Source organism: Zalophus californianus, chromosome 11, assembly GCF_009762305.2.
Source record: "Zalophus californianus isolate mZalCal1 chromosome 11, mZalCal1.pri.v2, whole genome shotgun sequence".
NCBI classification, from domain to species: domain Eukaryota; kingdom Metazoa; phylum Chordata; class Mammalia; order Carnivora; family Otariidae; genus Zalophus; species Zalophus californianus.
In genome coordinates, this window is record NC_045605.1 from 61,686,929 (window position 1) to 61,709,104 (window position 22,176).

The following is a 22,176-nucleotide window of genomic DNA, read 5'->3' on the forward strand; positions in this document are numbered from 1 at the left end:
ATGATGAAGGCAGTGCTATATACTTTCTCAGAATTGGTTTTAATAGACCATGCAACTAATCGGAGGGGGAGATGAACCATGAGAGACTATGGACTCTGAGAAACAAACTGAGGGTTCTAGAGGGGAGGGAAGTGGGGGGATGGGTTAGCCTGGTGATGGGTATTAAAGAGGGCACATATTGAATGGAGCACTGGGTGTTATATGCAAACAATGAATCATGGAACACTGCATCAAAAACTAATGATGTAATGTATGGTGATTAACATAACATAATAATAAAAAAAATAGATCATGCAACTTCCATCTTTTACTGCTGGGAAGACTACTTGTTTGGGCCTTTGTGAGGTTGATCCTGAGATCACCATACTGGAGAAGCCACATGCAGGTTCCCTAGACAAGAGTCCTAGATGAGCCCTTCAACTATCCTGGCCTAAAAGCCAGACTTGAGAGTAGAAATTACTTGAAAGCCCACTAGTTCCAGCCACCAGTCATATAGGTCACTCTCAGCAACTTGAATGATTACATCTGAGGTCCTAAACAGTATGAAGCAGAGAACAGTCCCTGCTTAACCTTTCTAAATTCCCAGTTAATAAAATTTATGAGATGAGTTAGTTTGTTTCATTGCTCTAAACAGAAAGTTGATTAAACAGTAATAGGTAACCAAGCCACTTAGGTTTAGGTTTAACTAAACTTAGGTTAACTGGAATCACATGAGACAAAGAGATAGAAATGACATAGAAGCAATATTTTAAAGAATTTCTGCTATATATTTATTTTTATAAAACTACAGAAAGACATAATTTCATTCAAAATGACATAATTTCATTCAAACTACATTATTCCCTTCACTATGCAAAAGCTTTTTATTTTGATGCAGTCTCAATGGTTTATTTTTGGTTTTGTTTCCTTCCCTTAAGTGACATGTCTAGAAAAATGTTGCTATAGCCAATGTCAAAGAAATTACCACCTATGTTCTCTTCTAAGAGTTTTATGGTTTTAAGTCTCATATTTAGGTGTTCATCCATCTGAGTTTATTTTTGTGTATGGTATCAGAAAGTAGTCCAGGTTCGTTCTTTTATATTAGCTGTTCAGTTTTCCCAGCACCATTTATTTAAGAGAGCAAAAGAAACCATCAACAAGGGATGCCTGGGTAGCTCGGTCAGTTAAGCATATGCCTACTCTCAGGTCATGATCCTGGGGTCCTGGGATTGAAACCCACATCAGGCTCCTTGCTCAGTGGGGAGCCTGCTTCTCCCTCTGCCTGCTGTTTCCCCTGCTTGTGCTCTCTCTCTCTCTCTCTGACAAATAAATAAATAAAATATTTTTTAACAAAAGGAAACCATCAACAAAACAAAAAGGCAACCTACTGGATGGGAAAATATGTTTGCAAATGACATATCCAATAAGAGGTTAATATCCAAAATATATAAAGAACTTGTAAAACTCAACACACACACACACAAAAAGCCAAGTAAAAAATTGGCAGAAGACACAGACATTTCTCCCAAGAAGAAGACATATAAATGGCCAACAACTACATGAAAAGGTGCTCACCATCACTAATCATTAGAGAAATGCAAATCAAAATCACAATGAGATAACACCTCACACCTACCAGAATGGTTAGAATCAAAAAGACAAGAAAGAACAAGTGTTGGCAAGGATGTAAGGAAAAAGAAACCCTCATGCACTGTTGGTGGGAATGTAAATTGGTGCAGCCATATGGAAAACAGTATGAAGGCTCCTCAAAAAATTAAAAATAGAAATACCATATGATGCAATAATTCCACCATGGGTATTTACCAAAAAAAAACCCCAAAACATTAATTTGAAAAGATATGTGTATCCCTATGTTTATTGAGCATTATCTGCATTAACCAATGGAAGCCACCTAAGTGTCCACTGATATGTGAATGGATAAAGAATACGTAGCATATGTACACATGCGTGCACACACACACACACACACACACATACATGCATGGCGGAATATTAGCCATAAAAAAGATGAGATCTTGCCATTTGTGACAACATGGATGGACCTAGACAGCATTATACTAAGTGAAACAAGTCAGACAGAGAAAGACAAATACCATATAATTTCACTTATATGTGGAATCTTAAAAAAACAAATGAATAAACAAACAGAAATCAGAATCAAGCCTATGAATATAGAGAACAAACTAATGATTACCAGAGGGGAGGAGAATGAGGGGATGTGCACAAAGGGAAGGGGAGTGGGGGGATACAGGCTTCCAGTTATGGAATGAGTAATTCACTGGAAATAAAAGGTACAGCATAGAGTTTATAGTCAATGTTATTCAAATAGTGTTGTATGGTGACAGATGGCAGCTACAATTGCGGTGAGCATAGAATAATATATAAAGATGTTGAATTACTAGATGTACACCTGAAACTAATGTAACATTGTGTGTTAACTATACTCAGATAAAACGTTTTTTAAAAAATCTACAAATTTCAATCATAATGACATTTTTTTTAAAAAGAACAGCACATCAAGTATGAGAACTGGGTGTTATATGCAACTAAGGAATCATTGAACACTATATCAAAAACTTATGATGTACTATATGCTGGCTAACTGAACATAATTTAAAAAGTAACATTGTTGAAAACCAAAGAAAAAATAACTAAAAGCTTCAAGCTTAATAAAACATATCAGCTTTGAAAAATCTCAAAGTGATTTGCCTCTCTCTCTCTTTTTCCCTTTGCTCATTTGTTTTGTTTCTTAAATTCCACATATGAGTGAAATCATATGGTATTTGTCTTTCTCAGACTGACTTATTTCACTTAGCATTACACTTTCTAGGTCCACCCATGTCATTGCAAATGGCTCAAGATTTATTCTTTCTTATGGCTGAGTAATATTCCATTGTATATATATATACACATCACATCTTTTTCCATTCATCAGTTGATGGACACTTGAGCTGTTTCCATAATTTGGCTATTGTAGATAATGCTGCTATAAACGTCAAGGTGCATGTATCACAAAAACAGACTCTTATCTATAGAGAACAAACTAATGGTTACCAGAAGGTAGGCGGGTGGGGGAATGGGTTAAATACGTGATGGGGATTAGAAGGGCGCCAGGTGTTGTATGGAAATGTTAAATAACTATATTATACACCTGAAACAAATATTACATTGTATATTAACTAATTGGAATTTAAGTAAAAGCTTAAAAATAAAATAAATTACCAAAAAAAGATATAAGGATTTGTAAACTTATGTGTAGTAGCATGTGGGAGTAGCTTTATGCTTAACTCATTAAAACTGTAGTGGACATTAAAAAAAGTCCAAAAAGAGATAAAAAAAAAACCCTCAAAGTGAAAATATAAACATGACACCAAAATGTTGAAAATGCATCATAAAAAAAAAAATACCTTTTGTCAACTTGGTTCCCTAGAAATAGCTTCTGAGATGGAGAGTTTCATATAGAAGATACACCGAGAAGTACTCTCAGGAAATACACCTTTAAGGGAATTTGTATTGGACAGAGAGGGACTGACATTCAACACTGTGGTTTTAAATATTCATATCTATAGTGATGAATCATAAAGAGCATTTTTATGTACTTATTGACTAGTTATTTATGTTTATTAAAAAATGTATGTATGATATTTTTTCTATTTTAATTGAGTAATCTGACACTTTATAATGGAATTACAAGAGTTCTTTATATATGTTTATACAAGCCCTTTATCGTACACATGAGGTATAAATATTTTCTCTCAGATTATGTCTTCTTTTTTCATTGTATTACTAGTATCTTTTGAAGAAAAATATATATTATTTTAATTTTAGTGAAGTCCAATTTTAAAAATATTTCTTGCTATTGTCATATCTATAAAATTTTATGTGAGCAATATTACAAATAATTTTTATGTTGGTTTTTATACTTTAGCTCTTGTCTTTGGGTCTCTTGTCCATTGTAGATTAACTTTTCTATGATGTAATGTAAGGATTTAAACTAATCTTTTTGCATGTGGCTATCCAATTGTTCCAGTCTGATATTATCAATGTACATATCATTAACTTTAAATATAAAACCTGCATTCAAAGACAATGTTACCAGTCTCAATATCCCCCCTCAATTCTTCCTCTTTACTACTGGGTCAGACATAAGGTAACTACTTTTACAATGAAGGAAACATGAAATCTAACACAGACTTTCCAAGACCTCTGACTGGTTAGCTATCTGTCTTGAGGAAAACCCTCAGGACTCACTCCCTAATCTGCTTGGTCCTGACCCCATAGTTTTATAGGATCGAGGGCTGGTGGAAAAACCACATATAGGTTGGCCAAGAAAATGTGGATATATTGAGGAATATTGTGGCCAAATCGGTGTGTCAAGAAAGAGAAAAATGCTGGTGTGAGAAAAGCTAAGATAACACCCATGTGGGAGCCACAGGTGTTGAGAGCTTTGAGTCAAGCATCCCTGGAGGGCAGGCAGAAGACAGCATGGAGGGTCCTGACATAGGAGAGAATTATAAAGAGCACATCAAGTAATAAGAAAGAAATGTTGCCAAGGCCAAACAGAATGTTCTCTTTGATGCTGGCACAGGCCAGACGGGCAATGCCCATGTGTTCACAGTAGGTATGAGGGATGATATAGTGGCCACAGAAGGGTAGCCTCAGGAGAAGAACCACTAGTGAGGCCACCATGTACCGGCTCCTCAAAACAGCAATGCCTGCAATGATGCTGATGATTTTGCTGGTGAGGATCAGGGTATACCAAAGGGGTTTACAAATGGCAATGCAGCAGTCAAAGGCCATGGCCACCAACACAGTGCTCTCCATGGCAGTGAAGAAGTGGATGAAGAACATCTGGGAAAGGCAGCTTTCAAAAGATATATGCCTGAATTTGAACCAGAAGATACCCAGCATTTTGGGGGTGGTGACTGTGGACAAACCCAGGTCGATGGAGTCCAAGATGGCCAGAAAGTAGTACATGGGCTCATGGAGACTATGCTCAGTCTGGATCACAAACAGGACAGCAGCACTTCCCAGGAGTGCAATAAGATACACAAAGAAAAAGGGAAATCCAATCCAGATGTGCACAGCTTCCAGCCCAGGGATACCCAGGAGGTGGAACGAAGAATGATGGAACTGGGTGTCCTTAGGCATAGTCCTTCTTTCTGCCACAATTTTTTGCACAATTGTGTTGTGGATACAATTATTGACTTCCCATTAGTGAATTTTTCTCTTCTCCCTTTGTCCAGATTCTTGGTAAAATGTAAAACAACACTTTAACCTTTCCTTGTTTCCATTCAGAATGAACATAAACTACTCTTCTCATATTCTGCTAGCCTCACTTGAGTGTAAAATAGCACCAGAATCAATCTGACTCTGCAGCCATATTCCATACTAGACAATGTTAAACAAGAAGAAGAGATAAGAGAAAAACATCTCTCTGACATAAAAGTTCATAATCAGAAATCTAGATAAAACCAGGTTAGAAAATAAAGTTCTAGGCTCTGCATATCGGTACTTTTACACACACTTAAAGTGCAGGGTGATTTTTTGGTATTTGTAATCTCAACCATGCCCTTATTAGGGACATGCAAACACTAAAGGTAAAGTGTGCAACTGTGTGTGTACATGTGTATAAGCATTTTCACATATGCTAGTGAAACTAGTGTCTGATTTTGAGGACAAAAATAAAGACTTATGCTTGTTTATTCACATATATTATAAATGGTCGGGCACATAAAAATTCTTAATTATAAAAGTTCATTAAATAATGAAATTAAATAAGAAGCAAACCAGCAACTAATTTCCATACATTGTCTCAGAAAACACACTCCCATCCAATCATAACAGGTTTTGAAATAAAAGAAATTATAACAATCATTTTGAAAAAATGATTGAAAAATGAGAAAGAAATAATTGTCAGAGTATTTTCACTTATAATTCAAAATTCAAAAATTACATTATTGCAGATGATATGATACCTTATGTGAAAAACCCAAAAGCTTCCACCCCAAAACTGCTAGAACTCATACAGGAATTCAGTAAAGTGGCAGGTTATAAAAGCAATGCACAGAAATCAGTGGCATTCCTATATACCAACAACAAGACAGAAGAAAGAGAAATTAAGGAGTCGATCCCATTTACAATTGCACCCAAAACCATAAAATACCTACGAATAAATTGAACCAAAGAGGCAAAGAATCTGTACTCAGGAAACTATAAAATACTCATAAAAGAAATTGAGGAAGACACAAATAAATAGAAAAACGTTCATGCTCATGGATTGGAAGAACAAATATTGTGAAGATGTCAATGCTACCTAGAGCAATCTACACATTCAATGCAATCCCCATCAAAATACCATCCACTTTTTTCAAAGAAATGGAATAAATAATCCTAAAATTTGTATGAAACCAGAAAAGACCCCAAATAGCCAGAGGAATGTTGAAAAAGAAAAGCAAAGCTGGCAGCCTCACAATTCCAGACTTCAAGCTCTATTACAAAGCTGTCATCATCAAGATAGTATGGTACTGGCACAAAAACAGACACATAGATTAATGGAACAGAATCGAGAGCCCAGAAATGGACCCTCAACTCTATGGTCAACTCATCTTTGACAAAGCAGGAAAGAATGTCCAATGGGAAAAAGACAGTCTCTTCAACAAATGGTGTTGGGAAAATTGGACAGCCACATGCAGAAGAATGAAACTGGACCATTTCCTTACACCACACACAAAAATAGACTCAAAATGGTTGAAAAACCTCAATGTGAGACAGGAGTCCATCAAAATCCTAAAGGAGAACACAGGCAACAACCTCTTCGACCTCAGCCGCAGCAACATCTTCCTAGAAACATTGGCAGAGGCAAGGGCAGCAAGGGCAAAAATGAAGTATTGGGACTTTGTCAAGATAAAAAGCTTTTGCACAGCAAAAGAAACAGTCCACAAAGCCAAAAGACAACTACAGAATGGGAGAAGATATTTGCAAATGACATATCAGATAAAGGGCTAGTATCCAAAATCTATAAAGAACTTCTTAAACTCAACACCCAAAGAACAAATGATCCAGTCAAGAAATGGGCAGAAGACATGAACAGACATTTTTCCAAAGAAGACACCCAAATGGCCAACAGACACATGAAAAAGTGTTCAACATTGCTTGGCATCAGGGAAATCCAAATCAAAACCTCAATGAGATATCACCTCACACCAGTCAGAATGGCTAAAATTAACAAGTCAAGAAATGGCAGATGTTGGTGGGGATGTGGAGAAAGGGGAACCCTCCTACACTGTTGGCGGGAATGCAAGCTGGGGCAGTTACTCTGGAAAACAGTATGGAGGTTCTTCAAAAAGTTGTAAATAGAGCTACCATATGATCCAGCAATTGCGCTACTGGGTATTTACCCTGAAAATACAAATGTAGGGATCTGAAGGGGTACGTGCACCCCGATGTTTATAGCAGCAATGTCCACAGTAACCAAATTGTGGAAAGAGTCAAGATATCCATCGACAGATGAATGTATACAGAAGATGTGGTGTTTATATATACAATGGAATATTATGCAGCCATCAAAAGGAATGAAATCTTGCCATTTGCAAAGACGTGGATGGAACTGGAGGGTGTTATGCTAAGTGAAATAAGTCAATCAGAGAAAGACATGTATCATATGACCTCACTGATATGAGGAATTCTTAATCTCAGGAAACAAACTGAGGGTTGCTGGAGCGGTGGGGGGTGGGAGGGATGGGGTGGCTGGGTGATAGACATTGGGGAGGGTATGTGCTATGGCGAGCGCTGTGAAGTGTGCAAGACTGTTGAGTCACAGACTTGTACCTCTGAAACAAATAATACAATATATGTTAAAAAAGAAGAAGAAGAAGATAGCAGGAGGGGAATAATGAAGGGGGGGAAATCGGAGGGGGAGACGAACCATGAGAGACAATGGACTCTGAAAAACAAACTGAGGCTTCTAGAGTGGAGGGGGATGGGAGGATGGGTTAGCCTGGTGATGGGTATTAACGAGGGCACATTCTGCGTGGAGTACTGGGTGTTACACGCAAACAATGAATCATGGAACAGTACATCAAAAACTAATGATGTAATGTATGGTGATTAACATAACATAGTAATAATAAAAAAAGAAAGGAAAAAAATTACATTAATATAGATAAGCCTATCATTTGGAGAGTCCACATAGTGAAACAACCACTAATGAAACTCTAGGGATGGGCCGCCTGGAGACTGGATAATTGTTTGTGCTAGACAATTTTCAAATACTATCTCAGACTTACATAGAAAAGGAGAACTCAGAAGAACTTTACCAACATAATTTATCGCCTACCAATACTGTTTTCTACCTGGGATATTAGTGTCTTTATGGATGCGTCCTTCTTCATTGCACAGAAGAATTTCAAGGGACTTTGTTTTGAGTCCTCTTCCTAACTATGGGGAGGCTATAAACCCATTTATAGTGAATTAAGTATTTGGAGCAATCAACATGAGAGACAGCTATTACTGAACAACTTAAGTGACTGAGTGTGATGTATATAATGCACAGAAAAATTTCATTCGAATTTAGGGGAGATGTGGACATTGGGGGGAATTCAGAGCTGAATGGCACTCACCAGAGATAAAACATATGAAGGTTAGTACACTCTACTTGAAACACAGAACAAAGCAAGTACCTGGAAAACAACTGCAGCCATTTGAAGCTAATCACATTTAGCAAAATAAAATAATTTGGGAAATTCTTTCTGGGAAGAGAATATATATGTAAATTTGGCTTACTGAGGCTGGAGAAGATCTCTTTTGAAGTTCTCAGTTGGTTAATGAGAAGATAAAGGTTAAAGATACAATTCTTCTGTTTTTCACTGGAGAATACACAATGGAGGTGGAGGAGTACACTTCACAATTTGTCCCATTAAATATCTCACAGGTCATATATGTGCCAGCAATGATTAGGTGATTAAAATGCGAATTTGAATAAGACCTGTCACATACTCTCAAGAAGACCCATGGGGATCTGGATGGCTCAGTCAGTTAAGCATCTGACTCTTGATTTCAATTCAGGTCATAATCTCAGGGTCATCCGGTCATCCGATGACTGCCTGATGCAGGCATCAGGCTCTGCACTCAGCAGAGTTTGCTTGCTCCTCTCCCTCTGCTCCTCCCCCTGATTGCTCTCTCATAAATAAATAAATAAATAAATAAATAAATAAATAAATAAATAAATAAATAAAATCTTAAAAAAACAAAAAGAAGGCCCCTGTGTACTGAGGAAGATAAATTTCCAAAGGAGAAATTTGAAAACTGAATGGCTAGTGCTATGATAGAAATTTGGGCACAGTGCTGTTAAGTGTGGTGATGAGGCAATAAAAACTCCACAGAGAAGTCAGACTATGCTAACACTTGCACAACTATTGAAGAAGAAGAAAGAAAAAGAAGAAGAAGGAGAAGGAGAATATGATGATGACAAGGGAGGAGGGGGAGGAGGAGGAAGAAATTTTGTTCAAAATGGAATGCACAAGGATAAAGTGAGGAAAGAAAGCACAGTAGACTGCCAGAACATAATCCTATAATTTTGGGATTAAGGTAGTCCATAGGTCTACCCATAAAGGTCTATGGACTCTTCAATACTCTATCTCAGTCACTTTTAGAGTTGCATAAATTTTAGAGTTGCATAAAATACAAACAAAAAATAAAATAAGCCATGTCCCAAAAAAATAAATTAATCCCACTTATAATTGTGGATTTTCCAAAAGATTTTTTAAAGATTTATTTATTTATTTATTTATTTATTTATTTATTTGAGAGAGAGAGAGAGAAATAGCAGGGGAGGGGCAGAGGAAGAGAATCCTCAAGCAGACGCCCACTGAGTGCAGAGCCCAATGTGGCGCACAATCTCACAACCCTTAGATCATGACCTGAGCCAAAACCAAGAGTTGACACTTAGCTGACTGAGCCACCCAGGCACCCCAAAAGATTCCTTTTAAATGGAGCTTCTTCTCTCTCTGAGAAAACATCATTTCTAAGTCTATAAATATTGCTGAAAGCACCCAGTCACTTAATCATTCTACAACTGTGTACAGACCTATTATTTCAACATTTATTTATGTATCCCACAGCCTGGATCATGTTCAGAAATAAGACTACATCCCAGTCCTTCCTCTCTGATTTCTTAATTCGAAGGTCCTCCCTGGAATTTTCTAGCAGTCATTTCTCAACCTTAAATCTTCTTACTCTACCCTATTCCAATTATCTCCACCACAGCCCACATATATGCCTCATTCCATGTGTCACATATCTGACGAGGGTGAGAAAAGATTATACACACGCTCTCATTTTATCTCTGCTTAATCCCTCAATTTCATGGTCATCATTCCCTTTATCCGTTGCTTCACAACCTTAATTTTGGGTTGTATTTTTACAAAACTCTATCCCTTAAATCCATGCTAATTTCTTCACAAATTTTTGCATTAAAAATATATTTATTGATTGATTATCTTTACTATATGTTTTAGAAGAAATAAAGTCCACCCTTTCCCTCTTGCTATCATATTTGACACCTATATATGGATTCAAAAACAGTAGCTTAATGGATACAGGATATATCAGTGCATCTTCTTCATTAGCTTTGGAATCCTGTTGTTTTTGCCTATGAGACTTCAGCTGGTCATAGGTATACACATATTTAGGAAAACATGTGTAGCCATTGGAAGTCATGAGTATGATTGTGCTTTCCCTCTTCATAATTTGACTTGCCCTCCATCTATCTATATGGATTTGGCATATGACCTTTCCCCATCTCTCACACTGTGTTCCACACTTTAATCTTGATATGACTTACCTTGATCTCTAAATCTCTAAGTGAAACTTTGTAACACCACTTGGCAGCTCTGTGGAGCACACTATTTAATATACTCAAGAGAGGGTATTTATGTTTTTATTAAAGCCCTACTTCCCCTGGGATGGGTACTATTGTATCTTTGAGACTTTGACATTGTTTAATTAATAGCCACTAGGGCATCTCTTTTGCAAATTCTTTATCCCTACATTGAGACTATAGGACAAGATTTTTTTCATTGCTTACTCATTTTTCCAAGTAATCAATTCTTTTGCCAAGATGATAGAATGTGTATGATTTCTTCTTTCCCAGTTACATTTCAAAGCCACCATTGGAAACCCTGGTTGATCTTTTCTTTTATTCATTATCTTGTCCACGAATCCCCCCCCCTTTCCTTTGCTCTCTCACTCCTCCTTGTAATAATATTCAAATTTACCATTTACACAATCTTCCTGATACAGTTACCCTGTGGGATGAAACTGCTAATCTATTCATCCCCTTCCTTCTTTATTCACATTATCCAATCTAAACTTCTTCAGATGGTCAGTTTGCCTTTGAGGTGCTCTTCAAAGGCACCTCCTGCCACTCACTCCTTCCTTCACTCCACTCTAGCCACATGATATTTGGTATCTCTCCTCAAATATTATCAGATCATTTTCATCCCTGTTATTTTACCTTTGTGTTTATACAACCTGGAACACCCTTCTCCAATGCTTTCAGAAGTCTTGTTCTCTCTCTTCATTCAGTCCTTCTTCAAATACCTCTGCCTCAAAGAAGCCCTCCCTAACCTTTGTATTTAACACTCTATTTCTGGGGCGCCTGGGTGGCTCAGTCGTTAAGCATCTGCCTTCAGCTCAGGTCATGATCCCAGGGTCCTGGGATCGACCCCCACATCGGGCTCCCTGCACCACGGGAAGCCTGCTTCTCCCTCTCCCACTCCCCCTGCTTGTGTTCCCTCTCTCGCTCTCTCTCTCTCTGTAAAATAAATAAATAAAATCTTAACAAAAAACTCTATTTCTTTACTTTGCCTGTTAATTTTGCTAGTACCTACTTAAGGCTATATTGTATTCATTTCTTTTTTCTCATTCTCACAAGGTTATTAGTTCCCAGAAGGTAGAGACCATGGTTATCATCATAGTTGTATTCTCAGTTACTAGAGGAATGTCTGTAACATAGTGATTACAAAATAATGTTTCTTAAGAAATAAATAATAAAGCATTTCCAAAAGGAGGAATTTAAATACATTGGAATATATTTCTTACTACTTGCTCTCTTCTCAATGTCTTAATGGGCCCCCTATTTTCATAGCTCAGTGTAAACTGACCCCTTTATTCTTCTCACTCTTTTTTATGACTTCTCTTGCATGTCACAATATTGGTCACTCTTCCCCTTCATAATATTTTGTCCTCACCAGATTTCTGAGAAGAAAAAAAAAAAAAACTCTTTTACTTCTTCATATATCTCATTGGTGACAGGGCAAGTACACCTGAGTTATTTGGAAAGTATTTACTCCAAAAAACTTGTCTGATAAAACCACAATTGTCTGTAGGAAAAAGAGCATGCATTAAATGCATATATTTGGAAAGAAAGCATGCTGAAAATAAGTAGTTTAAGTATCCATTCTAACTAATCAGAAATGGCAAAATAATTACTAGAGGGTGAAAAGAATAACAAACATAAATGATTCAAATAATAAAATAGAAAAACTATAACCAAAAAAATCAACAAGGAACATCACTTTTCAGAAAAACTACTAAAATTTTGAAAACACTTATTAATCATAAAAAGAGAAACAGAATAAATTCCCAAAATACATTATAAAATATAATAGAAAGGTTATCATATATAACTTTATTTGTATGAATTTGCTACTTGACATCAAACTAGGGAAGTGACCTCAACAAAAAGACAAGAACAAATAGAAATCTGCATACTGCATAGTGCCTATGTTCCTAAAACTCCCACACCAATCATCATGCTTGAAAATATTTGAAATATTTTCCCCAAAGATCAGGAACAAAATATAGTTAATAATTATTACCATTTCTATTCCTAATTGTACCTGATGATTAGTTCCTATAAAAAGACAAAAACTTGGGGTGCCTGGGTGGCTCAGTCTGTTGGACATCTGCCTTCCACTCAGGTCATGATCCCAGGGTCCTGGGCTCGAGCCCCGCATTGGGCTCCCTGCTCAGCGGGAAGCCTGCTTCTCCCTCCCCCACTCCCCCTGCTTGTGTTCCCTCTCTCGCTGTGTCTCTCTGTCAAATAAATAAATAGAAATATTTTTTAAAAAAGACAAAAACTAATACATTGGAAATTAAGAGATAGCATATCCATTAGGATGGCTACTATACAAAAAAAAGTAAGGAATAGCAAGGGTGTGAATAAATTTGAACTCTTATTCACTATTGGTGGGAAAGTAAAAGGGTACAGCCACTGTAGAAAACAGTATGTTTGTTCCTCAAAAAATTAAAAATAGAATTACCATATGATCCAGCAGTTCCATTTCCAGATAGATAGACAAAAGAATTGAAAGAAGGGACCTGAAGAGATATTTGTACATCCATATTCGTAGATTCATTATTCACCATAGTTAAAACATGAAAGCAACTCAAATGTCCTTTGATGTATGAATGGATAAGCAACGTGTGGTATACACATCCAATGGAATATTACTCAGCCTTAAAAAGGAAAGAAGTTTTGACACATGCTACAACATGGATGAAACTTGAGGACATCATGCTAAGTGAAATAAGCCAGTAACAAGACAAATATTGTATGATTCCAATTACATGAGATTTTTATTTTTATTTTTTTAATGTTTTTACTAAGTTCAATTAGCCAACATATAGTACATCATTAGTTTTTGGTGTAGTGTTCAGTGATTCATTAGTTGCATATAACACCCAGTGCTCGTCAGATCACGTGCCCTCTTTACTGCCCATCACCCCATCCCTCAGTTTGTTTCCTGGAGTCCAGAGTCTCTCATGGTTTGTCTCCCTCTCATTTCTTCCCATTCAGTTTTCCCTCCCTTCCCCTGTGGTCCCCTGCCCTATTCCTTATATTCTACATATTAGTGAAATCATATGATAATTGTTTTTCTGTTTGACTTATTTAATTTAGCATAATACCCTCCAGTTCCATCCATGTCGATGCAAATGGTAGTTTTCCTCCTTTTTGATGGCTAAGTAATATTCTATTGTATATATGAACCACATCTTCTTTATCCATTCATCTGTCAAAGGACATCTTGGCTCCTTCCATAGTTTAGCTATTGTGGACATTCCTGTTATGAACACTGGGGTGCAGGTGCCCCTTCTTTTCACTACATCTGTGCCTTTGGGGTAAATACCCAGTAGTACAATTCCTGGGTCATAAGGTAGCTCTATTTTTAATGTCTTGAGGAACCTCCATACTGTTTTCCAGAGTGGCTATACCAGCTCGCATTCCCAACAACAGTGTAAAGAGGGTTCCCCTTTCTCTACATCCTCGCCACCATTTGTTGTTCCCTGTCTTGTTAATTTTGGCCATTATAAATGGAGTAAGGTAGTATCTCATTGTGGTTTTGATTTGTACTTCCTGATGGCAAGTGATGTGGAGCATTTTTTCATGTGTCTGTTAGCCATTTGTATGTCTTCTTTGGAGAAGTGTCTGTTCGTGTCTTCTTCCCATTTCTTGACAGGATTAATTTTTTTGGGGGGGGTGTTGAGTTTGTGAGGTTCTTTATAGATCCTGGATATCAGCCCTTTATCCATTATGTCATTTGCAAATATCTTCTCCCATTCCATAGGTTGCCTTTTAGTTTTGTTGGTTCTTTTATTTACTGTGCAAAAACTTTTTATCTTGATGAAGTCCCAATAGCTCATTTTTGGAGTAGTCCAAATCATAGAGGCAGAAAATAAAATGGCGATTGCCAAGGGCTGTGCAAGTGAGTAGTGGGGAGTTATTATTTAATGGGTATAGAGTTTCAGTTTTATAAGATGGAAAGTGTTAAGGAGATAGATGGTGGTTTTGGTTGCAAAACATCATAAATGTATTTAGTAACATTAAATTGTACACTTAACTATGGTTAATGGTAAATTTTGTGTTATGTGCATTTTGCCAAAAAATGGGGGGTTAAAACACAAGAGTATACAGCAGTGGGAGCCACAGTTATCTCACTGTTCATTGAGGGGCATGCACTACCAAGAAACCACATGACCATTGAAAACCCTCAGGTCCTTGTGAGCTATCGGTCCATATGTACTTTCCTTGCCTTGTGGGTGTCTCTAGGAAGCAGCTCATTGTTAGCTCCTCTCAGAGTGAGTGGGCTAGAGAGAGCAAAATAAGTTGCTCAAAATAAAAGCTATAGTCTTTTTGAAACCAAAACTTGGAAGTGACATCCCATCAACCCTGCCCCATTTGATTTGCTAGAAGGGAGTCACTAAAACCCACAACTGAGGGGAGAGGATTACACAGGGCTTATTATTACAGTGAGAGGTAGGGATCAGTGGGAGCCATTTTTGAGGTTGCATACTACAGGCCAAAAATAGAAAGAGCTTTAATGTCAACAGTAGAATAGATCAATAAAGTATGGTATATTCACACCGCACAATAACATACAGCAAAGGAAATAAGCAAATCACTGCTACATGAAATGACCAGGATGGATCTCATTAGAGTTGAATTCTTTTAAAAGATTTATTTATTTATTTGAGAGAGAGAGAGCATGAGCAGGAGGAGAGGGAGAGAGAATTTCAAGCAGACTCTATGCTGAGTGTGGAGGCCAATGTGGAGCTTGATCTCTCGACCCTGAGATCACAACTTGAGCCAAAACAAAGAGTCAGATACTCAACAGACTGCACCACCAGGCACCCCAAGAGGTGAAATTTTAAAAGCCAGATATAAATGTGACCATAGTGTAATGGTTTCATTTATATAAAGTTAAAACTAGACAAAACTGGTAGACAGTGATAGGAATTAGGATAGTGGTTATTTTTTGGTGGGTAGGGACTGCAAAGGGGCATATTAGTCTGAGTTCTCCAGAGAAACAGAAACAATAAGTGATAGATGATAGATCAATTGATCAATTGATTGATTGATAGATACATACATATATACATACATAGAGATAGTGATTAACATTGTAAGGAATGGGCTCATCCATAAGGAATGGGCTCACTAAGATCTACATTCAGCTAGCTGGAGATCCAGGAGAGCCAATGGTATAGTTCTGGTCCTACTCCATGGGCCAGAGAACCAAGACAGCTGATAGTGTATGTTCCAGTATGAGTCTAAGGCCCTGAGAACCAAGAAAGCCAATTCCTGTAACTCCTGCCTGAATCTGATTCCAAGACTAAAGACAGGAAAGACTATGTCCCAACTCAAAGTCAGATAAGAAAAAGAATTCCTACTCAATCTTTTATTTCATTCAGGCCTTCACCAGATTGGATGAGACCCATCCACAGTGGGGAAGGCAATCTGCTTTACTCAGTCTACTGATTCAAATGTTAATCTCATGCAGAAATGCACTCACAGACACACCTAAAAATCATTTTTAACCAAATATCTGAACACTGTGTGACCCAGTCAAGTTGGCATATAAAATTAAACATCATACTGGGTTTTTTGTTTGCTAGTAAATTCTGTTTCAAATGAGTTGTGGTTACATGGATTTTATCACTTTATGGAAATTTATTGAACTGCTCACCTGTGATTTGTACATTTTCTGTATTTATTGTGCTTTTAGTTAATGTTTGGCATTATAAGAAACTCTGTCCTCAGCCCTCCCTCCTTCCTCTCCCTATTTTATCCCTAGATAAATTTGCTGTCACATTAAGAAACAAACTTGGCTTTTATAGGAAGCAGATAACCATGTCCAGAAACAGGTACAGCTAAAATGAGCTTTACAAAGAAGTCACACTGTCACTTTATCATTAATCAAATCTAGCATCATTAATAAGGGAATAATGAAATTTTCTGTATATCCTAATGTGACTCAATGTTGCACTCAGAGCACCACTTATTCAGTAGTCTAAATAAGAGTTCCTGATTCCATATATAATAAAAATATAAAAATATGATATAATACATAGAAAACTACCTAATGCCTTCAACAATTTCACACAGATACACAAAGACACATACGCACACAGAGACACAATATAGAACAGTGGTTATATCACAAAAATCCATTTTATAGACAAGTATACTGAAGCATTTATGGATGCAGTATCATAATATCTGTAATTTACCTTAACATGTTTCAGAAATTACACGTGCATGTGTTTGCATGTGCACATGTGAAACATACATGTGAAAATACTAACAACGCTTGAATATGGATATATGGTTGTTTGATACCCTATTTTTTCAATTTTGTGTATGTATGACAAATTTTTTATAAAACATTTTTAAATGACAAAGCACTGCTAATTTTTTTGAAGTACTTAAAAAATGAAATGAGATAAATGGTGGTGTACCAGTAGACCTGTTATGAAACAACAGAATTCAAGGTAACAATTCTTAAAAAGAAGAGACATAAGATACATGAGAATCAAGAATATTTATCCACTTCAAAATATAATTTCAAGGGGCGCCTGGGTGGCTCAGTTGGTTAAGTGACTGCCTTCGGCTCAGGTCATGATCCTGGAGTCCCAGGATCGAGTCGGGCATCGGGCTCCCTGCGCAGCGGTGAGTCTGCTTCTCCCTCTGACTCTCCCCCCTCTCATGTGCTCTCTCTCTCTTTCTCATTCTCTCTCTCTCAAATAAATAAATAAAATCTTTAAAATATATATATATAATTTCAAAACATTCGAAGCAAAAAGTAATAGACTGAATGGCTAAAATCAACAACACAAGAAACAACAGGTGTTAGCAAGGAGTAGAGAAAGGGGAACCCTCTTACACTGTTGGTGGGAATGCAAACTGGGGCAGCCACTCTAGAAAACAGTATGAGTTTCCTCAAAAAGTTAAAAATAGGGGGTACCTGGAGGGCAGAGTGTATTGAGCATCCAACTCTTGGCTTGGGCTCAGGTTGTGATCTCAGGGTCATGAGATTCAGCCCCAGGTCGGATATTAAGACTCTTTCCCTCTCCCTCTGCCCCTCCCCCTAGGCATGTGCACTCTCTCTTTCTCTCACTCTAAAATAAATAAATAAACCTTTTTTAAAAAGTTAAAAAAAGAAATACCCTACAATCCAGCAATTGCACTACTGGGTATTTACCCAAAGAATACAAAAATACTAATTCAAAGGGATGCACACACCCCGATGTTTGTAGCAGCACTATCAACAATAGCCATATTATGGAAAGAGCCCAACTGTCCATCAACCAATGAGTGGATAAAGAAGAGGTGGTATATACATACAATGGAATCTTAGTCACCCAAAAAAAGAATGAAATCTTGCCATTTGCAACAACAAGGATGGAGCTAGAGAACATAATGTTAAACTAAATGTCAGAGAGACAAATACCATATGATTTCACGCATATGTGTAATTTAAGAAATAAAACAAACAAACAAAGGGGAAAAAAGAGAGAGAGCGAGTCAAACCAAGAAACAGATTCTTAACTATAAAGAACAAACTGGTGGTTCCCAGAAGGGAGGTAGGTGCAGGGGATAGGTGGAATAGGTGATGGGGACTAAGAAGGGCATTTGCGATGAGCACGGGGTGTTGTATGGAAGTGTTGAATCACTGTAGTGTACACCTGAAACTAGTATCATACTATACGATAACTAACTGGAATTTAAATAAAAACTTAAAAATATATAAATAAATAACAAATTTAAAACAAAACAGGTGAAAAATAATAAATATGAAATTCACCTTAATGAAATCTAAAATACAAAATAATCTGTGGATTGAGATTAAATATGCAAAGTATTATCAAAAATTAGGATCTCAGAAATATTTCTTTTCTTGCTTCCTTTCTTCCACCCATTTCTATACAACTGATCTCTTCTTGCACTCTAAAATTTACTTGAAGATCTAAAAGATCTATTCCTTGTATTTTCTTTTTCTGACACCCAGACCTGTGCCTGATGCTGAGTATCTCTTCTGAAAATTTCCTTGCAGCTCTAGAGCCAACAGCATTCTATACTAACCTTCATTTTAGAGAGTTAATCCTTCAAGAGCTTCAAAGACTAAATTAGTTGTTTAGAAAGAAGTTAATTCTCATGTTTCTCAGATTACTTAGCTGAAGGGACACCAGCAGTAAGTGCAGGTGACCGTACAGTTCACCTGAGTTCTGGGGAGGGCAAGGGACTTACTGTCAGGTTCTAAGGAAGAAGAACTTTACATTCATCTGTAGAGACACTCTAACGAGGTGACAGATGATTGTTTTTGATGAAAGCACAAAATGCAAAGTAAAAGGTACCTGATCTTCTCACATAAAAGGGATAAAACAAAGGAATAGTTAAGGGATTTCTTTAGGGTCAGGAGATTCTATCATAGAACAAGATTGTCAGAATTCTGCAACTGACAGAAACAGTTCAGGCTCAACTATCTGAGAGTATCAATACCTCTCTAGTCCATTCTTTAGGATGCCAAAATAATTTTCTAAAATTTAAGTCCAATTCTCTCTGTTCTCTGCTTAAAGGGATCATTAGGTCTATATCATCTACAAGGTACAGTTCAAGCTTCTCAGCTTTTCATGTAAAGGTATCTATTCTTTGGCCAATGTCAGCATCTAAAAACTCACCTGGGAGAATTTATCTTTACATCAATTGGTCCATCAGAAAAGTCCTTGAACCTTCAGTGTTATTTCATATTTCCTCAGCCTGGAGCACCCCTCTTTTGCCAAACTTTCTCTGTTCCTCATTACCACCATTAGAATGTTTAGTGAACATTTTTTTATAATTTCATCAGAGAACTCACAATGTCCAGGAATACTTCTCAGCAATTCCCCAATAAACCCTGCATACCACACCCAACCTGACACATGTTCTATTTGTCATTCTGGTTAATGTATATTATATGCCTCTTCCCCATTAATATATGTTGTGTCCCTCTGTGTCCCATGGATTTAGAAATTATTTTGGAGGAGGAAAGTCAGACAAAAATCTTATCCATCACTGTATAGAAGTGCTGGTTCAGTGGCTGAGACATAATATACATTCAATCCACACCAATTTAAACACCACCTACTCTTTCCCTCTTATGAACACATGCACACACTTACACTTAAATACACACATATGCACTCACATACACATACACAGAACACATATTTTTAAACTGTTACAGCTACTAATTCAGAGACAGAAAGACAAAACAAAACCAGAGGAAGATGCAGAGACAAAAACAGTAATGGAAATATATTTGGGTTCTCTGGGACTTATCTCTGAATGTGATTGTGAAATAATATGTATCTACCGATTCACTCTTGAAATCCTTTTTATTTATCCATTTTACTTTTCATCAGATTATTTCTCTTTCTCTATCAACATTCCTTGATATTCCTTCTTTCTATACCCTCCCCCCTACCAGGCTGAGCTCTGTCTCTCTCCAAATTCTCCTGCAACTGCCATGTCCCCATAGGTTCCTTTGGAGTAGACTCAGGCACATTACCATGGTCTGAGAATATTCTCTAAGAATGGAACCATCAAGTACTTCCACAATCTCCCAGCCTAAATTCCACCAATAACTACCTGATCTGTGTCACTGATCCACCCCTAAGGAGAGAAGATTCACATAACAATTAGAACTGCAGCTAGAGCCAAAGGAGTGAGATGATCCATGTCATCACTCCCTGAAACCTACCACAGGAAAAGGACAGAAACGGAGCCTAGACCCTAGTACTTGAAAATATTTGGACACAGGACAGGATGAAACAATCTAGAAATGCCTTCTAGTCTCCCTGTTCCATCACACTAGCCTCAGCATTGGTCTCTGCCAACTCCATTAGTGTTTATCCTACTTCCTCCTAAGGTAACAAATTTGTGATTTGGAATTTTTGATAACTGCACCAAGTCTGGTTTAGCACACTTTCCTCTTAAGGAAACTCAAAAGCAAAAAGACATAAATGAAGCTGTCAGCTCAACTTCCCATTCGTAAATAAAAAACTCTGTGGCTTCCCTGTTTCCAGGGCAGAGAGTGCTCTACTATTTTACAATGTCTATGGATAGAAGGCACAGATATTTCTGCATAGTGCATCCTGATTTTATCTGGTCACCTAGTGATTGACATAATGACTGATTCCTCCAGGAGATCACTGCCTCACAGATGATTTAAGTATCTTGCTTTATATATTCCTCAGCATTCCATCAGTATAGTCTACTGCCCATTTCTCTACCTTAACTACATAAATGGCACACGAAGTAGATATAAAGAGCATTTATTCAACATCTTCTTAAAACAGTCTTCCTCCAAAATCTTTCAGAGCCTTCTGTGAATAGAACCGCTAATGACTACACCTTTCAAAAAGTTTATTTCTCTGAAATTTAGTTATTTCTCTGAACTAATTCAGAACCAACTTTCCTAACATAAGTGCTTAAAAACAGGGGCGTCTGGGTGGCTCAAACGGTTAAGCGTCTGCCTTCGGCTCAGGTCATGATCCCAGGGTCCTGGGATCAAGCCCCACATTGGGCTCCTGGCTCAGCGGGGAGCCTGCTTCTCCCTCTCCCTCTACCTCTCTCCCTGCTCATGCTCTCTCTGTCTCTCTCTCTGTATCTCTGTCTCAAATGAACAAATAAAATCTTTAAAAAAAAAAACTAAAAAAAAAATAAGTGCTTAAAGACAAAAGATTGTGTCCTTGCCTATTCTAATATTCAAAAATAGACAAATGTAACATTCCAGAATTTAATATAGATAGATACATATAGATAATGATTATATTACATAAAAATCATTTATAAAAATAATCCAATAAATTAAATATATATTAATTTATGAACGCATAGCCAGTTTAAGGATCCATTATTCCCTTTTTCCTTTATTTAATTTCTAATTTCATGACTATGCCATCTTCCCTATACACAAGGGGAAAATGATATAACTACTGAGTCAGGTTATGGTGAACACTATATGCATATATGTTTATAAAATAGTGTATTGATATCTGTATACTGCATTTAGACTACATTGATATGTTATATTAGTGTAACATATTATTATTTTTTTATAATTCTAGCTGCCACATTACTTGTTTATAATCTCTCAGATATTATCAATGTTATTCTGCATTCTGTTCAATTAATAACTCCCTTGGAATATAGGAGGATTGCAACTTGAAGACACCTCTTTGGCTTATATGACTACTTCCTACTAATGATGGAATTTGAATAAATCACTTATCTTTTTGTTTTTTAAGATTTTATTTATTTATTTGACAGAGAGAGACACAGCAAGAGAAGGA

At 37.0% G+C, this 22,176-nt stretch overlaps 1 pseudogene; it reads right to left on the reverse strand.

Annotated features, from left to right (window-relative positions):
* Nucleotides 1–4,214: 4,214 nt before the first annotated feature.
* LOC113914912 lies at nt 4,215–5,163 on the reverse strand (annotated as a pseudogene).
* Between the last annotated feature and the right edge of the window lie 17,013 nt (nt 5,164–22,176).